Source organism: Marmota marmota, unplaced genomic scaffold (genome assembly GCF_001458135.2).
Source record: "Marmota marmota marmota unplaced genomic scaffold, marMar, whole genome shotgun sequence".
NCBI classification, from domain to species: Eukaryota; Metazoa; Chordata; class Mammalia; order Rodentia; family Sciuridae; genus Marmota; species Marmota marmota.
This window is the reverse complement of record NW_025999982.1, coordinates 2,885,773-2,902,574: the sequence shown is the minus strand read 5'-3', so window position 1 is coordinate 2,902,574 and position 16,802 is coordinate 2,885,773. Positions and strand designations below refer to the sequence as shown.

The window sequence follows — 16,802 nt, the reverse complement described above, 5'->3', positions numbered from 1 at the left end:
GGATTCTGTCCCCAGTATTGCAAAGGCAAAAAACAAACAGAAATGAGGTAGTAGATGGAAAAGGATGTTGAGTCAAGAGATAGTTTTATTTTTTTTCTTGAGAGAAATTGCATCAATTTTGTACTGATGGAGATTATCTGATACGATAGGTAAAATATTATGATACAGATAAGAGGTGGGGGGAATTTGGAACAATGTCTCTTAGTAGAATAGAAAGAAGATCCACATGCACAAAGGGGTGATTTATTTACTTGTGTTGTTTTTTTTTTGTACTGAAGATTGAACCCAGAGTCACTTAACCACTGAGCCACATCCCCAGCCCTTTCATATTTTATTTTGAGACAGGGTCTTGGTAAGTTGCTGAGGCTGGTCTCCAACTTGTGATCCTCCTGCTTCAGCCTCCTGAGCCACTGGGATTACAGGCGTATGGCATAACATCTGGCAAACTGAGGGGTTAGTTTTTTCTTGGAGCACATATAGTGCCTCCATGGTACCAGAAGAGAGGTAAGTTGTACAGGAATGTATGTAGATAGAGATGAAAAATGGTGGGTGTTCTCTGTGGATTGCTTCTGTATTCTCAGCAAAACAAAAATTGAGAGTGAGGGTGGGGAGATGAAAGTAATATACAACATTAGGTGTAGCTCTACACTGGCAAAGAAGACCCAAAGAAGAAACAGTCTGGAGTGATGTGATGGAACTGATTTCCCCCAGGGCCTCTGTCAGACAAGTGAGGCTTGTGAATTTCATATCTGGTTATCTTAAGTGAATAAGTGCACAGATCTTCCACTTTGGTTCTGAAGTCTTACTAAATGATGTATACTTAATTTTCTTCATTATTAAATTTCTTAAATCTTAGTTTCATATCAAGGGATATTTTTAGTATCCTGATTAATTAGGCATGATATATGTGTTCAGATGATTATTTTTCACAGTCGTGTTTTACGTTAGATTCATCTTCATATTAATGGTCACATTGTACTTTATTATTCTACTGTAAATAATATACAAAGGCATTAGAAAAATTTATTAACTTGAAAATAAAAGGCTAGCAATAGTTCATCATTTCAGGTTTCTTATGTGGTAATAGCTAATGAAAACAGCCACCAAAAAAACAGTTTTTCAGTTGGTTGGTTTTTGAGGTACTAGGGATTAAACCTAGGGCCTTTCACACTAGTCAGGCACTCACTCTGCCACTGAGATACATCCCCAGCCCTTTAGCCTTTTTAAAATTTTTCTTTCTTGTTTTTTTTGAGACAGGATTGCTGAGCCTGGCATCAAATTTCCCATTGGTGTAAGACACATCCGTAAAACCAGTGGACAACTGGGTTTCAGTGAAGGAAGAAAAGCAAATAAATACATTACACTTTTGTCTAATCATCCATTCCTAGGATTGTTTATGCACTGCCTAATCAGAGTGAGTTATCATGAATTTGAAAATATGTTGCTTAATAATTAGTCTTTTGTGCAAAATCCAAATTCATCTTCTTTACATAAGTATATGGTCAGAGCAAAAACCTTTAAATAGTTTTGAGAGAAACAAACAACACAATCAAATCCAGAAAACTTGCATCATTCATACTTTTGTCATTCTCTTTCCTTGCTTTTGATCCTTAGTGTATCATTCATATATAGTCTTGTGGGTTGTTGTGTTTTATTTATTTAGCAATGATGTACTGGGAATGGTGATGTGGGCCTAGCTACTTGGGAGGCTGAGGCAGGAGGTTTGAAAGGCCAAGGCCAGCCTGGACAATTTATCAAGATCCTGCTTCAGAATAAAAAAATTAAAGGGCTGGGGATATAGCTCAGTGGTAGTCCAAGTACTGAAAAACAAAAATACCCCTACACCCCCCCCCAAAAAAAAAAGAAGAAAAAAAAGATGGTGTAGACTAATGTTATTTCATGTATATTTGAAAAACAACATATAAGTGATTAGCCTTTTTCTCAATCTTATTTGGAGCGAATATGTTGCTATGTAGTTAAGTCCAGTTTATGGAGCTCATCTTGGTTGATGGGTCGCCTCTTTGTTGGTGACACAGTGACCATGACAGGAAAGACCTGCTTGCACCTGCTGATGTGATCAGACTGATTAGCTGATTACTGAAGCAGCTGTTTCTCTGCATCTCACAACTCTTGCTGTAGGTTGAATTTTGGGGCCCTTCCTGTGGTTCTTTTATACAATGGATGATACCCAGGAGCTTCTTGATAATAATTGCCTTGGTTGTGCATAGGAAGATCTCAGCCATTCTGTAGAATCAGTTCTGTGCTGTAGACTGGCAGTAATCCTGAAGACAGCTGGAGTTAGACCAGATTTACCAAAGAATTATTCATACAGGCAAATGGGAGTACAGAAGGCCTAGAAACTGTCATCTGATTCCACCTGTAAACAGTATGCTACACAAGAAATAGAAAACTGATTAAGAATTCTATAGATATTTTAAGAAATTAGCCGATAAATTGTAGAATGACATGACATTGAGTTCTAGACTGAAAGAAGTTAGTTTGGGGGAACAATAGATATGAATAGCCTCCCAAAGGGTCCTGGTACCTGGGGCTGGTATACATATGCTGAGTGGCTTACTTTTAAGCATTTGGCCAGTGATGCCCAGGAGCCCAACATAATGTTAATTGGCAATACAAATTTCCAAGTAAAAGTCTCTTAGTAACTGTTAGATAAAAATCCATGCTTCTGAAAGAGAATAACATGAAAGAGATTTACTTAATTAGTTGTTTGGCATATGTAAGCAGCTAGCTCAACCTCTGATAAACACCAGATAAGACTACCAAGAACAGGAGGAATTAGACTTAAGGGCAAATGCCTGAAACCAGCAAGAGTAAGCAATTAAATATTACATAGACTTTCAAGTCTTTTCCTAAAGATAGGCTGTATCTGAAATCGAAATGCAGCCTTGCCTATAAGTAGAGGGATCAGGGTTTCAGAAGGCCTACCCTTTAGCTTTGGTTTTTTAACTAGCAAATGGTAAGACAGTCTTAAGAACTCTCCTTACTAGATGTGTTGAATCTTTTTATTGAGCTTGGCAAAAAATAGTTTCTAAAAAATGTATGAGGAGCCAGACATGATGGCACATGCTTGTCTAGAATCAGTCCCAGCTACTCAGGAAAGCTGAGGTGGAAGGATCACAGTCACAGGTTCAGACAGCCTGGGCAATTTAGCAAGACCCTGTCTCCCCTCTACCAAAAAACAAAAACAAAAACAAAAACCTTTTTCATTGCTCACATTCAACTTTTAATTTAGAAATTAAAATGTTTGAGAAATGGTTGCTCAAAATGTTTGAAATGAAATTTTGAAGGTGTGTTTACTCTGCACTGCTGTTAGAAGCCATTTTTTTTGTTTAAAAATATGATCTTTTTTCTCTTTAAATAGAGTCTTCTTAATTCAAGTTTATATGACAAAATACCATTTAATAGTCAGAAGTCTATGTTGTGGAACTTTCTTTTTGATTCATAGGTAGTGTTAGATTATTTCTAATGAAGGTCCTCACTGACTAGTGTTAAGTAACTGATGAGAGAGATTTGTGGTTAGCATGGAATGTTTTCACATAATGAGGCATTTGATGTGCACATTTTTTTGACTATAAAATTATTTAACATCATAGATTTGATAAAAGTTAATATTTTAATCCTTTCATCAGTTATAATTTTATAATTATGTCTGAATTAATTGGTGTATCCTGTAACCAGATGCTTCATGCTGTTTTTTGATTTAGAAGGTATTTTAATAAACTTAGTCTCCTGAATGACTGTTTATTTCTCAGGCTCTTAATTGCACTGTTGCTGTAAGTATTGAAATTAATGTGCAAGATATCCCTCTCTAGATAATTTTTACACTGAATATTAAACATGAGAAAATAACCAAAATTATTTAATTTCTGGTCTTTTCCGTTTTTTTATCACCCAGAAGTTCTAAACAAAAGATAAGCCCCTTAATATCCATTTACTACATGATACACATTAAGCTGCGTGATGTTGGTGCCTGGACCGAACTGTAGAAAGAGTGTTCATGATGATTACAGGAGAAGCAGAGCAAAGTCCAGGAGCCTCTGCTGAAGCATCTCTAACAGAGATCTGCTTGCCAGTCATCAGGAGCAGGAGCTGTTGGAAATTCCTGGGGCCTGGCAGGGAATTTATCCCTGTCTTTCGGTCCTTTGATGTTGCTTTGGACGAGGGAGAAAGGAGCAACTATAAAGAAGAGTGAAAGGAGACCAGGATGTGGATTTATATGGTTGTTTTGGTTGGGGTAATCATAATACTGCCATCACAGGAATGCTGGAGACTCCCATAAATCAGAGGAAAGGCTTTCCAAATGGAGTAAGAATGATTTCTCTGTAGCAATTTGAGAGAAACTAAGACCAAGATGGCAAGTAGTTTTTTAAAAAATTGGACTTTGTTTTGTTATAAAAAATTGAAAGTAGTTCCCTTGGAAGTCTTTAAGATAGCAATAGATCCTTCAACAACTACTTTTAAATGCCAGGTCCTAGGCTGAGTGCTTGGAAAGAGGAGTACTGATGAGCAAAAACAGGGGCTCTACTCTTAGGAAGCTGACAGTCACACTCAAAATGCTTCATCGCAGACTGAAGTGACATCGTCCAGGAAAAGAAGATCAAGTCAGTGAGGGCATTTGACAAAAGGCCTTGATATGAACTTCCTGGGGCAGGGATATCTTAGGGCAAGCTGCTCTCATCTCTGAGGAGTGTTAGCCAGGCATTGGGAAGGACACAAAAGGGAGAACAGTATGATGAGCTCAGCGTCCTCATCCTCCAGCTTTAGTCAGCACTTGGACAATCCTGTTTCATCCATATTTTCACTCTTCTGATCATAGTCCTGATTTTAAAAGCAATAGAGGCATTTGAAGTGTTTTTAATAAAAGCAGAACCAGGTAAGAAATGTGATCAGAATTTTGTTTTTAAAGATTATTTGGGCCAGGAATGGTGGCACAGTTCTGTAATCCCAGCAGCTCAAGAGGCTCAGGCAGGAGGATCTCAAGTTCAAAGCCAGCCTCAGCAACTCAGCAAGGCCCAAAGTAAGTCAGTGAGGCCCTGTCTCTAAAAAAAATTGAAAAGGGCTGGGGATGTGGCTCAGTGGTTAAGCACCCCCGGATTCCCTCTCCAGTACCAAAAAAAAGATTATTTGGGCTGTAGAATAGAGTAAATTGGAAGGGGGAGAGCACATATATTGGGAGACCAGACAGTTTATTATAAAAGTTCAGCTAAGTAAACATCTTGAGTTAGGTTAGTGGCATTGAAGCAGAAAGAAGGATTTCAGATATGTACTGGGGTCGGGGAGATTCTTTGAACTAGGTAACAGGTCAAATAGAGGAGGAAAGGAGAGGGGAGAAGATTCCTCAGGTGATTCCTAAGTTTATAACCTGAACACCTGGGTGGTTGATGGTGCCACAGTGTGAAGACCAAGCACAGAAAGAAGGAAGTCAGCCAGTTTCACTGAACTAATCTGAATTTGAGCTGTGTATTCTCATAACCTATCTCCAGAACAGAGGTTATCATTGTATCTAGATTCAAATAACATTATAGAGATGGCTGGTAGAATGGTCCAAAGACGGTAGCAAAAGGTTTATCCATTGGGACGGGTGTAAATTGTCAAAAATGTTTTATGGCTAATCTGTCTGGATTTTGAGTAATACTTGCCATTTTCTTTGAAGAGTCACCAGTCTTAAAAACGAACCAGGAAAAGTGTTACACTTTCAAAATATTTTTGAAAGCCTTATTCAAGTGTTATTTCTTCTTTAATCTTTTTGATTAAATAGATTTTAAACTGCCTCTAGGAAATCTTAGCTTTGTCTACAAGAATATGAATATCATATGCCTTATGCATGTGCATTGTGTCAGTCATAATACCAAGAGGTCAAGAGAAGGGTCTCTGAGGCTGCTGATCTCTGATAACTCCATAACATTCCTGAGAAGATCCCCAGGTACCTGCCCTGGTCATGGCTAGATATAATTCTCTGTAAGAATTTTTAAAAATCCTTTCACTGTTCTGAGTGGCATGTGATAAATGATTTTAAGTAAAAGACGAGTTACTGGGGCTGGGATTGTGGCTCAGTGGTAGAGTGTTTGCCTAGCAAGTGTGAGGCCCTGGGTTCATTTCCCAGCACCGCATAAAACTAAATCAACAAGATAAAGGTATTATGTTCATCTACAACTACAAATATTTTTAAGAAAGTTGAATTGCTCTGGATCAGTATATTGCTTTTCTAGAGAAACCTTTCGGATATTGCCCTTCAAGTCACGCACTATTGCATCATGTTCTTTAATTTCCCTCTTAGCACCTCCCACTATTTGATATTATCTTCTTCACCTTTTTGTATGACTCTCCCTCCTTTGTGGTGACTCCATCAGAGCAGTGGTCTCTTTTGTCTTGCTCACCAGTACCTAGATTAGATATACATACACATCCCAGCAGATATTTTTTTCCTAGCCCTGCTGGCTGAAAAACTTAATTTATGACTCAGAATTATTCCTTTCCACAAAAATCTTTTTTAAAAAGTTGAAAGATTCATAAGATCTAAACAGAACCAGAATATATCCAATAGATAATTTTTGAATCAATATGAAAATGTAAATAGATTTCTTCCTCTGCTCTCATTTATCACATAATTCACATTGTTGAATTTAGTCTAAAATAATCATGTAAGAAAAGTGTTGCTTGAGCTGAGCATGGTGGTGCATGCTTGTAATCCCAGTGATTTAGGAGTCTGAGAGGAGGATTGCAAATTGGAGGCCAACTTGCCTCAGCAAATTAGCGAGTCCCTAAATAACTTAGTGAGATCCTGTCTCAAAAAAGGCTGGGAGGGCTGGGGTTGTGGCTCAGTGGCAGAGCACTTGCCTTGCACATGTGAGGCCCTGGGTTTGATTCTCAGCACCACATAAAAATAAACAAAGTAAAGATATTGTGTCTGTGTTTAATTAAAAAGGGATGGAGGGTGCTGGGGATGTATCTCAGTGGTAAAGTACCCTGAGCTCAATCCCCAACACCCCTCCCCAAAGAAAGAAGTTATTTGTCAACAGATAAATTGATAAATAGTTTGGTACTTAATACAAGTTAAAGTGTTACATTGAAATGTAATGATTTACAAAGTATACAAAAGATGATTACATGTGATAATGTTTGGAATTTTTGCCTTGTCTTCTAAAAACCTAGTAGTTTATTTCATATTTTAAAAACTAATTATTTTTCTAAATGATGGAAATTTCAGGATTCTTTTAACAAATTTTATTTAGTAAGTGAAGTTGAAGCTATGAGTAACTTAATTCTCATAAATAAACATTCAATGATTGTCTTCATTATATACTTTTTCTTTGTTATTAACTTCTGAGTATGTGAGTGTACTCTTATATAGTCATTTTGATCAGTTGGCTTCAAATGGCAGGTCTGGTAGAAATCATTTTGAAAGAAATTAGCAGAGAGCTGGGGATGTGGCTCAAGCGGTAGCACTCGCCTGGCATGCGTGTGGCCCGGGTTCGATCCTCAGCACCACATACAAACAAAGATGTTGTGTCCGCTGAAAGTTAAAAAATAAATATTAAAAAAAAAAATTAGCAGAATTGTGTTCTTTGCTAACTATATTAGTCTTCCATCTGTATCTTGTATTTAGCCAATGACCTATTTATTATAGGTACACAAAAAACAGAATAGATCTAAAACAGTCAAAATCCCCAAGGCTGCCCAGGGATTGAGCTTCAAGGAACTCTTCACTCTCTACAAGGAATACTATGTGTCCATTAAAAACAAAATTGCAAAATAGAAACAACAGATTGAGCTACTGTTTCCCAGGTGCTTAAATCTGGGACATTGTGTTTTGTTTTGCTGGGAATGGAGCCCAGGACCACATGCATGCTAGGCAGGCACTCCACCACTGAATTACCCATCAAACTTGGGAGTTTTTGAGCAATAAATCGGGAATTGCTCTCCATGATCCATACTGGTTTTTTTCTTTTTTTCTTTCTCCATTCCATGTGTGATTTGGTGATGTGATTTGATGAGGGCCAAATAAACAAGACTTTCTCTCCAAGTCCTGGAGTTGTGAGGTTGTAAACTGCTGATGCTTCCTTGCTGTCTGAGGTCCTCTGGCCAGATTAGTCATCCCTCCAAGAGTTAGGTCCCCTCTCAACTTGTAAGGAGCCCTGTCCATCCCCAAGCACTTGATAGGGAAGAGGGAGAGGTGAAAAAGCAGCTTCAGGCAGTCCTAGAAGTAAAATATCTTTTAAAAGGACATCCAAAAAAGACATTCCTCATGAAAGATACAGTTTTATTGTTTTGTTTTGGTTTTGGCTGTACTGGGGATTGAATCCAGGGGCATAATACCACTGAGCTATATCCCCAGCTATTCATGCCAGTATATATTTTTAAATTTTATTTGGTCCTTTTAGATATATCATGTCAGTATTTTTTATAATAAAATGTTCTTTCCTTTTGAACTGATGGTCATTCTGGATGATACTTATATTTAATCTTCTATTTACTTACTTGGCAAAATATGGTGGTAGCAAGTATAAGTTCCTTATTAAAACATTTTTTTAAATTGTGGTAAAGTATACATAACAAATTTTGCAATTTTAACTTTTACTAAGTGTGCAGTTTATGGCATTAAGCATATTCACATTGTTCTACAACCATTACCTCCTTCCATCTCCAGAACTTTTTTATCTTCCCGAGCTGAAACTCTGTGCCCTTTAAACAATAAGTCCCATTCCTCACTTTCCCAGCCTTGGCCAAAACCACCAGTCTTTGTGTCTCTATGAATTTGAATTTGGCTACAGATACCTCATGTAAGTGAAACATACAATTTTTGCCTTTTTGTGACTAACTTATTTCACTTAGCATAATGTCTTCAAGGCTTATCCATGTTGTAGCATGTGTCAGAATTTCATTTCATTTTAAGACTAAGTAATGTTCTAGTACCTTATTTATTTTTTAAAAACTTACTTATTAATGAGGTTTTAAAAGTCTGAAACTCATTACCAACATCATGCCCTGAGTGGACTGATATTTCACTGATTGGTTATTATTTAATAAGTATTTGTTATACCTTACACATACTATGCTGGATGCAGTCAGTGACACAAAAATTACCAAGGTTTAGGCCTTCCTGAATGGGCTTGTAATTTCTAGGGCAGGGAAACCTTCACTTACAAAGTAAAGGTTGAACAGAAGATTGGTGTTGAACTTCTCTTCTTGTGGTACAGTGTATTAAACCTGCTGGTGCCTTGCCACCAAACTACACCCCCAACCCTTTTTATTTTTTGAGATCAGGTCACATTAAGTTGCTGAGGCTGTCCTCAAACTTGTGATTCTCTTGTTTAGCCTTTTGAGTTATTGGGATTACAAATGCACACTGTATTCAGCATTTGTTTTAAGTTTTAAAGGATGGTAGGATTTGTATATTGGCTTCCCATGATTTACACTTAGAAACTATCATTAGCATTTATATTTTTAAGTGTACTTATTAAAAATAAAAGCATCTGTGTTGGGGTTGTGGCTCAGTGGTAGAGCGCTCGCTTAGCATGTGCAAGGCACTGAGTTCGATCCTCAGTACCACATAAAAATAAATATATAAAATGAAGGTATTGTGGGCTGGGGTTGTGGCTCAGTGGAAGAGCACTTGCCTAGGATGTGCAAGGCACTGGGTTCGATTCTCAGCACCACATATAAATAAATTAATAAAATAAAGGTCCATTGAAAAGTTTAAAAAATATATTTTAAAAAAGCAACTATAAAAGGAAAGCAATAGGTTGAACTGCTGTTGGAAATATTAGAAATGAAAGAAGAACTGGCAGTGGTGGTAAACTCCCGTAATCCCAGCAGTTTGGGAGGTTGAAGCAGGAAGATTGCAGGTTTGGACCCAGCCTCAGCAACTTAGTGAGTCTGTGAACAACCCAGCAAAATCCTATCTCAAAATAAAAAATAAAAAGGGCTGAGGATGTGGCTCAGTGGTTAAGCACCCTTGGATCAATCCCTGGTACCTAAAAAAAAAGAGAGCTATGGGAGCTAAATTCCTAGACAAAGACAGAACCTTAGTAAAGTCATTTAGATTCAGTTATAATATTTATAGTAAATGACAATAATACAACATACCAATTATTCTTGTTTCCTCTACCAATCATTTTTCTGACTTTTTATAATAATCTGAAACATTCCTTGATTCTTGATGTTCAGTAGAGGTAGGTTTAAAAAAGTCCTTGTGCCAGGTGCAGAGGAAGGGAGGGAGGGAGGAAGGAAGGAAGGAAGGAAGGAAGGAATTTTTAAATCCTTGTAGTAAAAGAACTTGAAAGCAATTAAAAACAAGAGGTTGGGTTTGTAGCTCAATGGTAGTGTGCTTGCCTGGCGCACAAGAGGTGCTGGGTTTCATACTCCCACCACATAAAAATAAAAAATAAATAAAACAAGGTATTTTGTCCATCAATATTACTACTACTACTACTACTACTACTACTACTACTACTACTACTACTACTACTAATAATAATAATAATAATAATAATAAATTTTTTAAAAACCCAGCAGAGGAATTTTTTATTAAAACAGTGTGGTTAGGTTTAATATTCTTAATCTTTTTATTTAAGCCATAGATGGACACAATACCTTTATTTTATTTATTTTTATGTGGTGCTGAGGTTCAAACCCAGTGCCTCAGATGTGCCTGGCAAGTGCTCTACCACTGAGCCACATCCCCAGCCCCAGGTTTAATTTTAACTTGAACTTGATTCAGTCTGGTCAGTTAGCAAATAACTTCCTTGTTTAGCATTTTATGGATAAAGAGGGAACAGAATATGGAAGACATACAAAGGTTCTCTTTATGTCTTCCTTTCCTCACTGCTTTCCTTAGGCCATGCACATCACACCCACCCCCAGCTCAACTGTGGAACGTAGGAGCAGTACTGCAGCCTGGGTGCAGGGTGGGGAAGCTGCATGGTGGGAGTAAAAGCTCTGCCAGGCTGCAGGGCAGGGCCAGAATCAGTGCTGAGCTTCCGTTGTGACTATTTCCATTGTAATGGGGGATAGGGGCTGTGAGAGCGGGCTTTTCTGGCGTTTCTAGACAAGTACACTACCACTGAGCCACATCCCTGCCCTCTTTTCTGGCATTTCTAAAGACTTCAGTTGGATTAATGTTGAATAAGACATGTGAAAGTTATAAATGTGCAATTTCTAAAAATATGTGTTGATCAGAACTCTCACCTAACTCTGTTTAATGCATCTATTTTGGGCCTTCTTTCCCCACTGCCAAGACTTACTAATCTCCTACAACTGCTGAGTATGCTTCTCACCCTTAAATGACAGGCTGCCTCCCTCTTCTTCAGAGGCTAAGATATAAATTCATTTATTTTCAAATGCAATGGGTAAATGAGGAGTTTAGTCTGCCCTTTTTCTTTCTCTTTGGTTATTTGCCATTTTGGGGAATCTCTTTTGCATAGTTTCCTTCCCCTGGTGGAAGTTACTAAATACCATTAGATTGTTGAAATATTTATAATCAAAGTTAACTTGCAAAGGGACCCAAGTAACTGTTTATCTTTCTGAAGGTGAGATGGGGATCTGGAGGCCTGGTGGATTCCCAGGTTCTGCTGGGCTAGCACCCAGTGAATTTAGATATGATTGCTAGCACGTTATGCAGTCTTTGAGTTCATAAATCAGCAATAAATGTCTGACAACTTTTGGTCACCCAAAAAAGTGAAGGGTAAGACCTCATCCTTGCTGGTTTGAGTGTTGTACTGAATTGTTGCTATGTACACTGAGCATGTTTTGCTAATGTAAACTGTTAGAATTCATGTGCTATAGAGCAGAAGCTACAAACAACCTGCTCTTTATTCAGGACAGTCACGGTGAGTGTTAGCTCACGGTGGATAGTGCTGCAGCAGGCAAATGGAGTCAAGTGGTGTGGCCGAAAGAACATGGCTTTCGCCCTCAGGTTCAAGTTGCCCTCTTTAACCACAGTTTCTTCAAGTGTGAAATAGAAGTGTGTCCACTAACAACATCTAAATCCTACTGTTATTTTGAGAATTAACTCAGATTATATTTATATCAATAGAACTTGGAACATTATAAATTGCTATAGAAATATTAGTCATAGCTGTTACTAATAATTCTGTGAGCTTAGATTTCACTGCCAGCCTCAGCAAAAGTAAGGCACAGGTTTTTCTTTGTACATGCCTTTTCAGGTCCTTTGGGTAAATACTAATGAGCATGACTGCTGAATCTTATGGTAAAAGTACATTTAGCTTTGTTAAAAAATGCCAAACTGAGCTGGGCACGGTGGCACACACCTGTAATCCCAGCAGCTCAGGAGTCTTAGGCAGGAGGATCAAAAGTTCAAAGCCAGACTCAGCAACTTAATGAGGCCCCCTAAACAACTTAGCGAGACCCTGTCTCTAAAATGTAAAAATGGGCTGGGATGTGGCTCAGTGGTTAAGCATCCCTGGTTTCAATCCCTGGACCAAAAATAATAATAATAATAATAATAATAATAATAATAATAATAATAATAATAATACTGGCAAACTGTTTTTGGAAGTGGCTGTCCTGTTCTGCGTTCCTGCCAGGAGCGAATGACCTGTATTGTCATCAGTATTCTGGATTTTGGCCTTCCTAAGAGGTATTTAGTGATATTTCATTTTAATTTGCATTTCCTTGGTGACATGATGTGGAGCATCTTCTCTTAATGCTTATTTACCATCTGTAACTGTTCTTTCATGAGGTGTCTATTCAGGTCTTTGGCTTTTTAAAATCAGATTATTTGTTTTCTTATTGAATTTAAAATATTCTTTGTATATTTTGTTCTTTATATATCTTATCCAAAATAAGACCTTCATTAAACATGTCTTTTGCAAATATTTTCTCACTAACATTGGCTTGTCTTCTTTTTTTCTCTCTCTTTTTAATTGTAGATGGACACAATACCTTTATTGTATTTATTCATTTTTATGTGGTACTGAGAATTGAACCTAGTGCCTCACGCATGCTAGGTTAGCACTCTACTACTGAACCGCATTCCCAGCCCCTTGTCTTCTTATTCTCTTGATATTCAATATGTGTTTACACATCTTCTGGGGGAAAGTCTAGTTATATGGTGCACACACATATGTATATGAGAGGGAGGGAGAGGGAAAGAGAGAGAGAAGGATTTTAATATTTCCCAGTCTTATTAATCCAGGCATTTCATCTTCCTTTAGAAGTTAGGTAATTGTAAGTTTTAGTGAATATGGGGAGGAACTAGATACCTCATATATTGTTGGTGGGAATATGAAATGGTTCAGCTGCTATGGAAAAGTTAATGGGGGATTCTCAAAAACTTAGAGAATTATGTTTGACTCCTCAATTCCACTGCTAGGTTTATACCCAAAAGAATTGAAAACAAGTGTTCAGATATTTGTATAGGAGTGTTCAATACTATTCACAATAACCAAAAAGTGAAAAGAGCCAAATTAGTGGATGAGTGAATATCAAATGTGGTATATGGCTTGTACATGCATAGGAGTGTTATTCTGACATAAAAAGGAATAAAATACTTATACAGGTTAAATGTGGAGATGTACCTTGAAAACCTCATGCAAAGTTTAAGAAGCTAGGCGTAAAATTACAATACTATATATATATATATATTATGATTCCATTTACAGATAGCCTTCCTGTTACCTTGGTTCAACATATGGTATTTTTCAACTTTTTTTTGTGGGGGAGGGCAGGACAGGGGATGGAACCTAGAGGTGCTTACATACTGCGCCACATCCCAACCCTTTTTTATATTTTATTTAGATACAGGGTCTCAATGAGTTGCTTAAGGCCTCACTAAGTCTCTGAGGCTGGTTTTGAACTCTTGATCCTCCTGCTTTGGCCTCCCTAGCCTCTGGGATGGCAGGCATGTGCCACTGTGCCCAAGTATTTTTGACTTTATGATGGCAAGATGATGTGCATGCCAGGCACAATGGCACACATCTGTTATCCCAAGCGGCTCGGGAGGCTGTGATAGGAGGATCATGAATTCAAAGGCAGCCTCAGCAATGGCAAAGTGCTAAGCAATTCATTGATACCCTGTATCTAAATAAAATACAAATAGGGCTGGGAATGTGGCTCAGTGGTTGAGTGCCCCTGAGTTCAATCCCTAGTACCAAACAAATAAAAAAAAGATGATGTGCATGCTATAAGAATCCTATTTTGGACTTTAAATTTTTATCTTTTTCCCAGTCTAGCAATATGCAATATAGTATTCTCACAATGCTGGGTAGGAGCATAAGGTCTAGCTTCTATTCAGCCATGTGATCATGAGGATAAACAACCGATACTCTGTACTATGTTGCTAAGCTAGTAATTGCATTTCCAGTCTGTGATATTTTTTACTTATCAGAATGTACTCCTGATAAGTTAAGGAACACCTCTCATGAAAGAAAAGTAATAGGTAAACACATAGACACAGAAAGCAGATTGAGGGCTTAAGGAAGAGGGGATAGGAATACAGTTTATTGGTGTAAGGTTTTATCTGGGAATGATAGAAGTGTTTTGACACCAGATAGAGGTGGTAGTTTCACAACACCATGAACATATTAAATTTCACTGAATTGTTCACTTTAAAAAAATATTGTTTTAGTTTTCAACGGACCTTTATTTAATTAATTTATTTATTTATATGTGATACTGAGGATCGAACCCAGTGCTTCACTTGTACTAGGCAAGTGCTCTGCTACTGAACCACAATCCCAGCCCCAGTTGTGTTAGACCAGGACGCAAGAAAAGACCACTGACTCCAATTAAAATCAAATTAAAGCAAGCTTATTATTTCCACCGGCCGGGCTGCCTCTCCCTCCCAAAACAGCGGGAACAAGACAGCCACCCCAGCTTTCCTGCAGCCCAGCTTTATAGCCCAGAAAGTTACACAAAGGGGGGGGGGTTACAGATAACAGAACTCTGACAAGCATCACACTAATGGTAGTTTACATTTTCTGCTGGCCCCAACATCAGAATTTATGAGGACCATTAGAGCCTCAGAGAGGGTCGTTGTCTGGCCAGGGAAGGCCAAGATCTGTGAGGTGTCACTAAGGTTTCAGAGAGGGCTGCTCTCTGGTCAGAGAGCCAGGCATAGGTGAGTTCAAGGCACGGGCAGGCATTCCAAGCAGGTTCAGAATTTGCAGTAATTTATAGTAAAGCCGAAATTATCTTTTCATGGCTTTGTGGCAAGATGGCTCCCAATTTTAAGAAAAGATCAGGTTGGGTCTATCATTCCCCCCTTTTCTTATGTGTCCCTTTCAAATCTTTGATAGGGTAGGGGAAGAGCACTGAGGGAATTTTAATCCCTCAGGTAACAGTCTCTAATCTTTTAGAACTCACCCAAAACCCGTCTCCCTGATTTGATCTGACTTAATTAATTACTTATATTGACAGTCTATTTTTGGCTCCATTGTTGTAAGAAGAGGGGCGTCGCTCGTTTTGGCTTCTTCTGAGCTGAGAGGGGGGTGGTGTGAGAGGGCACGGCGTAAGGGACATGAGTTTCCTTTTAGTTCGGTTTGAAGTCTGGTTGGGGAAGAACAGGTTGTAAAGTCATCTGGGGATGGGTACTTCTATGAGAGAAACAAAAACCATGAGTACTGAATAAATGTTGCAGCAGCTGGAACATGTCACTGTATAGAAGTTCCCTCACCAGGCTTTAACATCCCCAGTTATCAGGACTGTGAGCATAACATTTAACTTTTAGTGTTACAGTTGTCCCTCCCCATAAGATACAGTTTAATAATTTAATGTCATCTGATCTTGCAAAATCCTTTTACTAGTATGACCTCTGTGTCTAATAGAGAAACCTTTAATTCTGTTACTCAGGGCTGGATAACCATACTAGCAAACACCAAGCCTACCTGTGTAGGTTAGGAATATCTGTAGGCCTTAAACTAAAAACTTCTGTCTCTGGAAGCTCCTCTTGATAGTCTCTTTTTATAGTTATCAGGCATTTCTGTCTGAGAAATGTAGCCTCCAGTCTTACTTATTTTGGGAGGCTAACATAAAATGTATACCTTAAAATATTATTATTATTATTATTATTATTATTATTTTAAATACCCAGGAATGGCTGTGTTTTGGTTTTAATGTCTTTGCTAAGTGTTTAAGATGAAGCAGTCAAACTGACTTTTGTTTCTATCTACTGTTAACAGTCAGCTGAGTTTTTATGGGAGTCATTCCTGGGGAAACTTGAGAGCAGCTTCTCAGTTCTGCCAGTGCCATTTGTGCTAGGATGGGTCCAGGCCTTGCTTGACCATGTCGCTTCCCTCGGAAGCATCAGGGATATCTCCCTTCTCTGATGACTCTCCTCTTCATAGCAAATGCACTGATTGGCTTTCTGTTCTCCAGTGGTCTCATTAATCTCCCTGATCGGGAGGTTATGTGGCCCAGAGTTGCAAAGCTCTTTAGAGAAGTCCCCTGTTCCCTGGATTCAGACTGACTCAGAGGGCAAGAGCCAAATATTGGTTTTTCTGGCCCTTTTAATTTAACTTTAATTTTAAAACTTAATCTTAAACATCCAGCAAATAAATTTTAACAGCCTTATATTAAGAGTACTGGGCTTTAATGTCTATAACTTTATAATTATTTATCTTTTTATTAATTGGGATCTGTATTATCTTATCTGTCTTGTAGATGATGGCTTAATATCTTAAATTAACCCAGTTTGTGTTCTTAAAGCAACACTTCTGTAAACACTAACAGGGAATCTTTAGATCACTTATAAGGAAATTACAAAATAAAATTAACAAGATTAAAAACATTTAGTTTGTGTAATAGCTACCCTGAATTTGGTA

The 16,802-nt window shown here is 38.0% G+C and overlaps 1 long non-coding RNA gene across 1 annotated transcript in view; it reads left to right on the top strand.

Moving 5' to 3' along the window:
- Positions 1-16,556, top strand: part of LOC125617420 — a 28,339-nt gene extending 11,783 nt beyond the window's left edge. The window contains exons 4-5 of the long non-coding RNA XR_007348404.1: positions 2,954-2,958; positions 15,620-16,556. This is a non-coding gene — a long non-coding RNA (uncharacterized LOC125617420). The remainder of the gene's footprint in view (positions 1-2,953; positions 2,959-15,619) is intronic.
- The last annotated feature ends 246 nt before the right edge of the window (positions 16,557-16,802 follow it).